Source organism: Tachyglossus aculeatus, unplaced genomic scaffold (assembly GCF_015852505.1).
Source record: "Tachyglossus aculeatus isolate mTacAcu1 unplaced genomic scaffold, mTacAcu1.pri scaffold_67_arrow_ctg2, whole genome shotgun sequence".
Classification (NCBI taxonomy): Eukaryota; Metazoa; Chordata; class Mammalia; order Monotremata; family Tachyglossidae; genus Tachyglossus; species Tachyglossus aculeatus.
This window is the reverse complement of record NW_024045090.1, coordinates 560,981-573,161: the sequence shown is the minus strand read 5'-3', so window position 1 is coordinate 573,161 and position 12,181 is coordinate 560,981. Positions and strand designations below refer to the sequence as shown.

The 12,181-nt window shown below is 51.8% G+C and overlaps 1 pseudogene; it reads right to left on the bottom strand.

The window, feature by feature from the left end:
- Nucleotides 1-367: 367 nt before the first annotated feature.
- LOC119923917 lies at nt 368-6,038 on the bottom strand (annotated as a pseudogene).
- Nucleotides 6,039-12,181: the final 6,143 nt, after the last annotated feature.

Below are 12,181 nucleotides of genomic sequence, written 5' to 3'. Positions count from 1 at the left end.
AAATAAATCCACTTTGGGGGCGGTTTCTAATCCCTGCTCTGCCACTTGTCTTCTGTGTGACCTTGTGCGAGCCACTTAACCTCTCCCTGCCTCAGTTACCTTATCTGTAAAATGGGGATTAAGACTGTGAATGCCACATGGGACAACCCGATTGCCTTGTATCTACCACAGTGCTTAGAACATGTGCTTGGCACATGAGAGTGTGCTGGCACTCTCAGCAATTCCTCCTTGTAAGAGTTATTCCTTAATGTTGGGTGAAGACAAATAGTGAGAAAGGTTGTAATCCCTGCCCTCAAGAATTTTCCTGCCTACTGGGCTAGGTTGACACAGTATAATTTACTATCAGTCAATTAATTTTGAGTCATATTTATTGAGCCCTTATCGTGTGCATTAAGTAGCCACTGTAGTCCACCATCACGGTGCCCAGCGTGTACAGGCCCTCCACGTCCACAGCGTTGTAGGTGCTCATGCCGTTCAGGTCATGGCTGGGGGCGGCATAGGTGGCCGGGTCGCCCCCTAATTCCTTGTAGTAGTTGCACCCATCGAAGTCCAGGCTGAAGAAGATGTTGTTCTAAGTGAACATCTGTATCTTGTTCTCCTCACTGTGGTTGATGGCCATAACGTTCCCTTCGATCACCGCCATGGCCCCGGGGTGGCTGAAGCCTTGAGGTCATTGTGTACCTGGAGGTACCAGGTACTCGGCTCAGGGAGGGAGTCTCTGGGACGGATGCTGCTAGTCAGACTGTGGGCTCAGGTGCCGAGAGGCGTTGGCGGGGGGACTGGCGCCAGCTGCCCACCCCTAAACCCCCGCCCACACAGAACCAGCCACGAAATCCCCAGTACCTTGACGATGACCCGTTGCCTCAGCAGCTGCTCAGGCAGGTTCTTCCGGGGCAGCTCAAGCGTTCTCTGGAGCATCTCATTTCAAACCCGCGTCTAGTGGGTGGGGGAGGGGAGGTGGGAAGGCGAGGGTCAGGGTGCCATCACTGCAGGGTGCGGTCTGCACCCCACCTTGGCTTCGCTGGCTTTTCAGAGGGGCGATGGCACGACTCTGTCAGGACTCCACCTCAGGGAGATGGGGAGGGCAGACGCTCCTCCACCCAAACACCCACAGCCACTCCCTCAGACAGGGCTGGGCCCGGGCCCTGCCTCCTTCAACCTGGAGCCACATTGACAGGCCAAGGAGGGTGGATGGGCCTTGGAAATGCCTGGGTGCTGACCCCACCGGGCAGGGGCCGAGGAGGGCAGGTAGGCAGGCACCTTTCCAGGGATGTGTTCCTCGTAGCCCAGCCGCGAGGTGTAGGTGTCCTCAGCCCGCACACAGTCCATGGCGTACTGGGCCTGGGGTGCCATCCAGCTGTGCACCTGGAAGGGGTGGCGATGTACACTGCAGTTAGAGTTGGAGGGGAGGGGGCACAGCCATCAGCCCCACGGTACGAGGACGCTTCTCACCACCCCGGCCCTTCACCGAGTCCGGGGGCTCCCAGTATCCCCAAGCGCAGCCCAGCTCTTGGGGCTCATTTTCTCCAGCTGGTCGGTGGCCCCAGCTCCCACCGCCTCCCAAACCTGTGCGGAGAGAACGGACGGAGTCCCTATGCTAAGCCCTTCCCCCTCTCCAGGGACTGGACCCTGGGCCGCGTCGGACCACTTGGAGGACAAACCCTTCAAGCGGGAGCTGCTGTGAGGCCATAGCCGTTGGCACCCCGAACCCAGGGGCAGGATGGGGGAGGCCCTCCGCCGTACCTTTACGTCGGCAAGGCAGGAAAGATTTTTTTGAAGGCCGGGCTGATCTGGTCGAGGAGCTCCACCAAGCAGTGGGTGAGGAAGTGGGGGCTGGCAGGCTTGGGGTTGAAGCTGTATGCCGTGGACCGGCAGGGGTAATGGCGCGTTCACCTCTCCTCCCACCCCGCCTTCCCCCACGCCATGAGCCCAGAGTCCGTCCAAGGAGACCCCCACTCACTGGTTTAGGTAGAAGCCTCGGGTGGAGGCGGTGATGCTGACATGGCGGTCCTCGGCCGTGACCACGAACAGGTAGGCCAGGTCCCCGTGCACCTTGCGGTTGCCGAGGGGTGGGTTCCAACCGTTCATGGTGAGTTCCTTGAGGCACTACAGGGGCTGGGGAGGCGGGGGGCATGGACATCAGGGGAGGCCGGCCGAGGCTGCTGCCCTTCCCCTAAATCCCCGCCCAACGGGGGTCTTTGCCGTTGCCCCACCGGCACCGAACCCGGTCCCCGTGACCGCCCCAACTTCCAGTCGCGGTTCTGCGGCTGCAGGGCGCACAGCGGCGGCTCCTTGCTCTCGGGCAGGATGTGCTCGGGGGTCTAGCAGTCGATATGCTCCAGCTCCTCGGCCTTCTTCTTCCACTTGCCGCTGTCTGTGGGGGTGGAAGTCCTCCCTCTCCCACGCCCAGAGAGCCCCGCCGCTGCCCCCCCGGCCTCTACCGCTAGGGTCGCCGTCGGTGAAGACGCTCAGGAACGACAGCGAGTTGTTGTCCAGGCCCTTGAAGATGTCGGACGGATCCAGGCTCTTCAGTAGGCCCAGGATGTGGCACACGTGGACCAGGGCCTCGAGGACCTTGTAGGGGTCTGGGGGAGGGGGAGAACCGGAAGGGAGCTGGTGGTCGGGGCGGGGGGAGGCTGGGGACACAGCGAAGAAGAAGCAATCCGAGAATATCCCCCCACCGGCCAGAGATGCAGACCCTCATTGCCCCGGAATGACCAGGGTCCCATGCCCTTCCCCCAATCCCGCGGCGGAGAGTCAGGCCGGCCATCCTCTGACCCGGCCCCGGACAGGGTGGGATGAGGGGGTGGGCTTGCCTTCCACCACTCGGAATGAGGCCCCTTCCTACAGACCCTAGATGGTCTTGAGCTCGGCGAAGTTGTACAGGATGTTACCGTCCAGCTGCATGGAGAAGTAGGTGCGGTGGCAGGTGTCTTCGCGGTCCATGAGCACCTGGTGGATCTCCTGCTCCATCTCCTGCAGAGAGACCTGCAGCTAAAAGGACCAACAATCAGGATCTGGCCTGGGTGCCCCCTCTGCCAGCTCCCATCCGGCCCCGGAGCCTCTGATCCCAAGGTCTCTCCTCCTCGGAGACGGAAGGAACAGGAGCAGAAGCAGCTTGCCCTTGTCTATGAGGGGAGTGGCTGGGTGGGCCTGGGGCAGGGGGTCTAGCTAGATCTTGTCCCCGGGCCGCCATCACCCTCGGGGGCTAAACCCGGTCCTCCCTACTAGAATTCACTTCACAGGCCGAGATAGCCTGGGTTGACTCAGCCGAAGGGCTCTCCTCAGCAGTGGTGCGATTCCTGGGGCTCAGCCCAGGGACGCCGTCTTGGCCCGCGGCTGCCGCCCCTAACTCCGCCTTGGGTCTCCTCTCCCCCACAGGCCAGCCGCCCTCCTCCTGTCGCCCCTCCATACCTGTAAAGAAAAGGGCTCGGTTCCTGGCGCGTAGATCTTGACGGTGAAGCCTGTTCCCTGGATGTCGATGACCTCCTGTTCGTTGCCCGGCTCCCTCCTCCTCCTCGACACGCCCATTCTCCTGCGGCTCCTCTTCTTTCGCGTTCTCGCTGCCCCCATTCAACAGCACCAGGGCCGGCAGGAGCTCTGCCCGGCGGTAAAGGGAGTGGAGAGGGGAGGTTAGGGGGCCGTTGAGGCCCAGTGTCCGAGACTGCACGGGCACTCCCGCCCGGGCAAATAGTATATACTGTTTTACTACTATAGTATTCTGGTTGTAAGTTTGGGTGGACTGCCATAAAATGCTCCGTGGGCCCCTGTCAGGTCGGGCTGGTAGCTGGGGGTTGGCCTGAGATTGGGGCTGGCCTGAGAATGACAGAGTTGTGAGCCTGAGGAGGCCTCTGAGGGGAGGGCTGGCCATGGACCTGGAACCATTTGTCGGAATCAGGGAGGCCGGGTCCATTCTGGTCTGATGTCCAAATCTGGAACACTTTTATACATATTGACTTACACACTCTAAAGCATTTTCTTCCACCACACATCCATCTTCCCTTTCTCTCTTTCCCCCCATCTGCCCTTTATTTTTGTGTCTGTATCCCCCGCTAGATTATAAACCCTTTCAGGGCAGTGACTGGATCTTTTAAAATGAGTGGCAATATGGCCTAGTGGAAAGAGCATCTTTCAGGGAGTCTGGAGTTTGGGTTCCACCTTCATCTCTGCCACCGGCCAGCTGGGTGGCTTTTGGCAAGTCACTTAACATTCATTCATTAATTCAATCAATCGTATTTATTGAGCGCTTACTGTGTGCAGAGCACTGTACTAAGCTCTTGGGAAGTACAGGTCAGCAACATATTGAGACGGTCCTTACCCAACAACGGGCTCACAGTCTACAAGGGGGAGACAGACAACAAAACATGTAGACAGGTGTCTCCGTGCCTCATCTAAGATTAGTCAATTAAATTTCATTTATTGTTATATGTTCTTCCCCTTTCTAATACTGTGAGTCCCGTGTGGGACACCCAGCCCTTGGTGCATATTAAGTGCCCTTTCCCCCGAAACAGATCTAATGTGTGGCCCAAGGGAGGTTAATGCCTAGTATTGGCCGGCAGAGGGAGTTACGGCTCGCTATGAACACGCTGATCACCCTACAGTAGAGGACGCTGCGACCCACGCCAATCTTTGGCCAGCAGAGGGCATCACGGCTCGCTCAGGACATGTCAACCATCGACCAACAGAAGGCTCCGCGGCTTCGCTCAGGACGCCTTGAGCCCGAAAGAGCTGCTTCCTCCTTCTCCAATTTCAAGCCATCACCCCGATTTGGTGGAGCATTCTATGGGTCTGTGGTTAGCATCCATCCCTCATCACCTCCCGGAATACCCATCTCAGGTGACTGGAATGTTATTCCACTCAGACCTGTCCAGAACTGGAGGGAAAGCCGCCTGGCAGGTGCCCGGAGAGGTCTCACAGTTTCGGAATGGGCGCTACCACTGGAGCTCCATTCAGGGATTTATTGCTTTCTGCCCCAGGGATCCCTTGGACTCTATTGGAGAGTCGAGTAGGTAGAGCCAGTAGCAAATGACGGTGGAGGGAGGTCGGGCGGCAGAGGGAGCTTTAGGAGGAAGTGGCATGTGGAAGCCAGGATGAATAGGGAGGCTGGGCCTGGGGTCTGCTTTGTCCAACTTGTCCAAGTTAGGGACAGTGAGATCCAGCTCCGTCCCAGGCCCTTCCATGATTCTGGATCTTGCTGTCCCGTTTCAGTCCCTCCAAGAGTTCTGAATCTTTGTCCTGCAGCAGGCTTTCCTGGGGTTCTGGATCTTGCTGTCCTGCTGCAGGTCCTCTTGGGCTTCTGGATCTCACTGTCCTGCTACAGGCTCTCCCGGGATTTTTATGTATGCATGCATGTATGTATGCATGCATGTGTATGTATTTATTTATTTTCCATGGTATTAAGTGTTTACTATGTGCCAGGCACTGTACTAAGTGCTGGGGTAGGTACAAGCTAATCAGGTTGGACACAATCCATGTCCCACATAGGACTCACAGATGAATGTGACTACCCATTTTACAGATGAAGTTACCGAGGTACAGAGAAATTGCCCAAGGTCATACAGAAGACAAGTGGCAGAGCTGAAATTAGAACTACATTCTTCTGACTCCTACGCCAGTGCTTTATCCACTAACGCATTCTGCTTCTCACTGTCCTGCTGCAGTCCCTCCTGGGGTTCTGGATCTTGTTGTACTTCTGCAGGCCCTCCCAGGTTCTGGATCTCGCTGTCCTGCTGCAGTCCCTCCTGCGGTCCTGGACCTTGCTGTTCTGCCACAGGCCCTTCCAGGGTTCTGGTCCTCGCTGTCCTGCTACAGGCCCTCCTGGAGTTCTGGATCTTGCTAGTCTGCTTCAGGGCCTCTCCCTCAGTTGTGATCAAGCCTGCTTCCTGGCTGCTTTCCCTTTGAGACCTGCAATATTGGCAGGAGGTAATGGCACTGGCCTTTCCTTAGCCCATTTGAGAATCGGAAACCAGGCAGAAAGTCTGACAAACACTTGTGGGGGACCTGTCTTGATGCTGGTTTGTTGGGGTTGGCTGGGCCATGTTGGCATATAGCTTTAGCGTTCTCCCAGCCTCTGGTGTACGGCCACCAGGTACACCCCACAAGAGCTGTTGGGGTCCTGCTGGGAGGTGGGAGGAGGAGTTGGGTCTTGGAAAGTTGGGGAGAAATCTGCTTCTTCAAACATGATAAAAATGGTGAAGAACTACAGCACTGGCAAAATTTTATCCCGGTGTTAGGTTTCAAGGTTCTCAATCAGCTTACTCCCTCCTACCATTGATTTCCTATTACAGAAGCAGAGTGATTTTTCTACTACTTTACTATAAAAACAGGGTGGCCTAATGGATAGAGCATGGGCCTGGGAGTCAGAGGACCTGGGTTGCTCTTTTCTCTTGTGTGACTTTGGACAAGTCACTTAACTTCTCTCATCCTCACTTACCTTATCAGCAAAATGTTCATGTTGCCAACTTGTACTTCCCAAGCGCTTAGTACAGTGCTCTGCACACAGTAAGCGCTCAATAAATATGATTGATTGATTGAATATGGGGATCCAATATCTGTTCTTCCCCCTACTCAGACTGTGAGTCTTGAGACCTGATTTTTTTGTATATACCTCAGTAATTTGTTCAGTTCTTGATACATAGTAAGTCGTTAACAATACCACGCACTACATTTTTCAAATACCAACCTACTCTCTGTATCTCAATCTTGTCTGTTCCACTACTGACTCCTTGACCACATCTTTCCTCTGGCTTGGAACTCCCTGCCCCTTCCTATCCGACAATCTCTCCACCTTCAAAACCCTCCTAAAATTGTATATCTGCCAATATGTTTTCCCAGAATAAGTCCAGCATTTCCCCTTTATGCCCTTCCCTCTGTTTCAACTATGCAATAATAATGATAATGATAATAATAATAATAACAATTGTGGTATTTGTTAAGCCAGGCACTGTGCCAGCCAGACACTGTGTTAAGCGCTGGGGTGGATACAAGCAAATCAGGTAGGACACAGTACTTATCCCACGTGGGGCTCACAGTTTCAGTCCCCATTTTACAGATGAAGTAACTGAGTCACAGAGAAGTAAAGTGGCTTGTACAATGTCACACAGTAGACAAGTTTCCCCACTTCCCAAGGAACTCCAGTGGTTGTCCATCCATCTCCGCATCTAACAAAAGCTCCTCACCATTGACTTTAAAGAACTTAATCACATTTCCCCCGCCTACCTCACTTCACTACTCTCCTACTACAACATAGCCCCCACACTTCATTCCTTTAATGTTAATCTTCTCACTGTATCTCGCTCTTGTCTATCTCATTGCCAACCTCTCGTCCACATCCTACCTCTGGGCTGAAATGCCCTCGCTCCTCATATCATCATCATCATCAATCGTATTTATTGAGCGCTTACTGTGTGCAGAGGACTGTACTAAGCACTTGGGAAGTACATATTGGCAACATATAGAGACTGTCCCTACCCAACAGTGGGCTCAAATTGCTCTCCCCCACTTCAAAATTTATTGAAGGCACATCTCCTCCAAAAAGCATTCCCTGACTAAAGCCGTCCTCTCTTCTTCTCCCACTCCTTTTTGCGCTGCCAATACTTGCTCCTTCATTCATCCTCCCTCACGTCTCGGCAGCACATACGTATATATCTGTATGTAACTGTTATTTAATTAATTTATTTATTTATTTATATTAATGCCTCTCTCCCTTCTAGACTGTGAACTCATTGTGGGCGGGAATGTGCTTGAGTGCTTAGTAAAGTGCTTTGCCACAATAAACACTCAATAAATATGATTGAATGAATGAATCATATTGAATGAAAGTGGCAGAGCCGAGGTTAGAACCCATGACCCTCTGACTCCCAGACTCGAAGTCTATCCACAAGGCAGAAACTCCTCACCCTCGAGTTCAAGGCTCTCCATCACCTCGCCCCCTCCTACCTCACCTCCCTTCTCTCCTTCTACAGCCCAGCCCGCACCCTCCGCTCCTCTGCCACTAATCTCACAGTGCCTCGTTCTCGCCTGTCCCGCCGTCGACCCCCGGCCCACGCCATCCCCCTGGCCTGGAATGCCCTCCCTCCCCACATCCGCCAAGCTAGCTCTCTTCCGCCCTTCAAGGCCCTACAGAGAGCTCACCTCCTCCAGGAGGCCTTCCCAGACTGAGCCCCCTCCTTCCTCTCCCCTTCGTCTCCCTCTCCATCCCCCCTGCCCTACCTCCTTCCCTTCCCCACAGCACCTGTATATATGTATATATGTTTGTACGTATTTATTACTCTATTTATTTATTTATTTTACTTGTACATATTTATTCTATTCATTTTATTCTGTTAATATGTTTTGTTTTGTTCTCTGTCTCCTCCTTCTAGACTGTGAGCCCACTATTGGGTAGGGACCGTCTCTATATGGTCCCAACTTGTACTTCCCAAGTGCTCAGTACAGTGCTCTGCACACAGTAAGCACTCAATAAATACGATTGAATGAATGAATGAATGAACGCCATACTGGTCCTCCCTACTTAGCACTTTGCTGTATAGCCTCTGAGCACTGTTGATACTCACTCCAGTCCCACAGCACTCATGTGCACATTCTTATTCTCTACTGTTTCCCCTATTCCAAATTTAATGTCTGTGTACCCCAGTAAACTGTAAGCTTGTAGCAGGTAGGTATCACATCTTCCAACCCTTTTGTATTGTACTCTCCCAAGCACTTAGTTCAGTGCTTTGTTAACAGTAAGCTCTCAGTACATACCATTAATTGATCGATTGAGTCCGGAATCAAACCTCAGTGTGCTGCCATTCAGTCCAACTGAGAGATTGGGAACATTCAATGTATGGCATTAAACCTATTGATAAAATATGCAGGATAATTTTGGGCGGCAGGGGGGCGGTGAACCATATTTCCCAGAGACACAACACTCAGGTAGTGGACAGCTTTCATCACCAATAGTGCAATGGCATAGTCCTTGGTTTCACCATAAAATCCAGGACAATGAGAAGGCGAGAAGGTAGCTGGTTGGGATGGAGAAGCCCACATGGGTGGGAGCAGAGACGAAATACCAGACCAGGTGGCAGCAAGGAAAATGTTTTCAGCTCTGCCACTGGCATTGCTGAACCTGAGCAGACATGCACTCCTTAGGATGACTGACAGCAGTTGAGTCAACTCTTCCCAAGCCCACATATTGCTTTATTGTGCCACCGTCTTGGTCAGACATTCCATTCGTTAGCATGCCCTTCACTTTGGGAATTTAGCAGGTGCTCTCCCAGTGTTCATAGCCTGCCTTCAGTCTGGGTGGGTGTATAATTTGGAAAGAGACATAGAGGCCCAGATCGATTAAGAAGCTTACCTAAAGTCATGCAGTGAGTTGAAGGCAGAGCCAGGAGGTGTACGTTCAGTTCGCAAATGCTGAGCCCAGTACTTTTCAACCTTTCATTTGAGAACCTCACTCTGGGGCTGTGACTAACTCTCTGAGTCATGAAAAGGCAAAAAACACTGTCTTCTAGTCACATTACCCTATGGCTTGTACTTTTTATTTTACTATTTATCCCTGTCCTTGTTTTTTCTTCTGTTTTCGTTTTTCCTTATGTGTCTCTAATAATAATAATTATAATAATAACTATGGTATTTTTAAGCACTTACTGTGTGCCAAGAGCTGGGACAGATACAAGGTAATCAGGTTGGACACAGTCCCTATCGCATAGGTGGCTTACATACCCCATTTTACATTTTACTCCCCATTTTACAGGTGAGGTAACTGAGCCATAGAGAAGTTACATGATTTGCCCAAGGTCACACAGCAGACAAGTGGTGGAGTCTGGATTAGAACCCACATTCTCTGACTCCCAAGCCTGTGCTCTTACCACTAGGCAATGTTGCTTCTCTGGGACAGGGACGGTGTCCAACCTGATTTATTTGTCTCCATCCCAGGGTTAGAACCGTGCCTGGCACATAGTAAGTGCTTAATGAATACCATAATTATTTTTGTTATTATTACTACTACCATTATTACTGGTAGAACTCTACCCATCAAAAAGCCTGCTAGGCTAGGATGAAGACCTACCTTTGTCTTTTACCTACAAGGCAAATGCATATTTTAAAAGTAAGCCATTTCTGAATAGCAGAGATCCAATTGGTATCTGAATCAAATTAACGTACCCTCCTGTAGCACCCTCCTTTAATACAGCCTGGAGTAGCGCCTGCTGAGCTGCAGACTAACAATCAATCAATGGCATATATTCAGGGTGTTGTATGTGCAGAACATTGTACTAAGCATTTGGGAAAATACAACACAGTTGATAGATAGGTTCCCTGCCCTCAAGGAGCTTACAGGCTAGAGGAGGAAACAGACATTAAAATAAATTATGGAAATGTATCCATAAGGGTATATGAGGGTGAGGGTGTATATCAAGTGTATAGCAAGTATTTAAAGGGTACAGATCTAAGTTCATAGGCAATGCAGAAGGGAAAATAGGCTAAAAGAGGGCTTAATGAGAAAGACTCTTGGAGATATGATTTTAATAAGATTTTGAAGGTGGAAAGATTGGGTCGTAGGGTGGGGGCTGTCAGATATGAAGCAATTGGGAGTTCCAGATGGAGGGAGGGAGGACATGAGCAAGGGGTCAGTGGCAAGCTGGATGAGATTGATATACAATGAGATACAATGAGAAGCAGCGTGGCTCAGTGGAAAGAGCACGGGCTTTGGAGTCGGAGGTCATAGGTTCAAATCCCAGCTCCGCCACATGTCTGCTGTGTGACCTTGGGCAAATCACTTAACTTCTCTGAGCCTCAGTTACCTCATCTGTAAAATGGGGATTGACTGTCCCACGTGGGACAACCTGATCACATTATATCCCCCCCAGCTCCTAGAACAGTGCTTTGTACATAGTAAGCGCTTAAGAAATGCCATCATTAATTAATACAATGAGTAGGTTGGTATCAGAGGAGCGAAGGGTATTAGGCTGTAGTTGGTCAGTGACAAAACGTAGAAGGGGGAGAGCGGGTTGAGTACTTCATAGCTGATGGTAAGGAGCTTCTGTTTGATGCAGAGGTGGATGAAAAACCACTGGAGGTTCTTGAGGAGTGGGGAGACATGGAATGAATGGTTGGAGCTGGAGTCTATTGCTTTATTCCTTAGTTACGCTGCCTTCCTAGAGCACTGGCTGCTGCAGCTCCACAATCAGGAGACTCCTGTCACAGATGCACACCATAGTCAGAGTGTTTCTTTAGTGAGGCTGGGCCACAAAGTATTCTGGGAAGTAGTCACAAGCCCCAGTGCTGGGAAGTGCCGAAGAACTAATTGAGTTTGGCCCAGTCTTCACTCTGCCCTTTGATGTCCTCTAACCTTTCAGCACTTACCTTACCTGCTCACCCCTTGGCTTCTTCCTCTAGACCTCTAGGCTTCCCCATGGGAGTTAGTGCCCAGTTTTCTTCCATTTTACAGTGATGTCGAAGCCTGGGGGGCTTGGGGTAGAGGAGGAAAATGGCTGGCTCAGGTGGGCTCTGGCTCCCTAGAGTTTCTGGGCAGGAGAGAGCCAGAGCCCCTGGCTTCCTCTGGGGAACCAGGCCAGGCCGGGTCCTCTGCCCAGGGGATTCCTCCAGGAGATAAGACAAGGGGCCAATAGCTGGGGTGAAGAAAGGCCTCCTTGACCTGAGTCTAGAAGGGAAGGGAACATATCTACCAACTCTGCTATACTGCACCCTCCCAAGAATTTAGCATATTGCTCTGCACACAGTAAACACCACTGATTGATTGACTGATTGAATGTCACAGGACGTGGTTGTCAGCGGGGGGGGGGGGGCAGAGAGGATGGAAAATAGTGCAGGACCAGTAGAGAGAGGCTCTTGTCAAGGAACAATAGCACACGCTGCTAATCCTCTCACAGCTAGGATTAGAACCACCTACAGGAACAGTCACTACCATCACTGTAAGTGGCTGCTGCGACCATCGGGTTCAGAACCTTAAGCAGGCACAGAGCAGCTCGTTTTTTCTTACCAGATCTGGTGGGGAACTGGAGACCCCATTACCCTCGATGGATCTATGCTGTCTGTTCTTTACCTGGGTGACTGGGGAGGGACGACGTGGCAGCACTATTAATACAGCTCCCATCATCTCTCGCTGCAGAGAGCGTGTCTGCTGGGGTACCCCGTGTACCAACCAGGTTCCAGGTTTGGGGTTGGAGCTGGAACT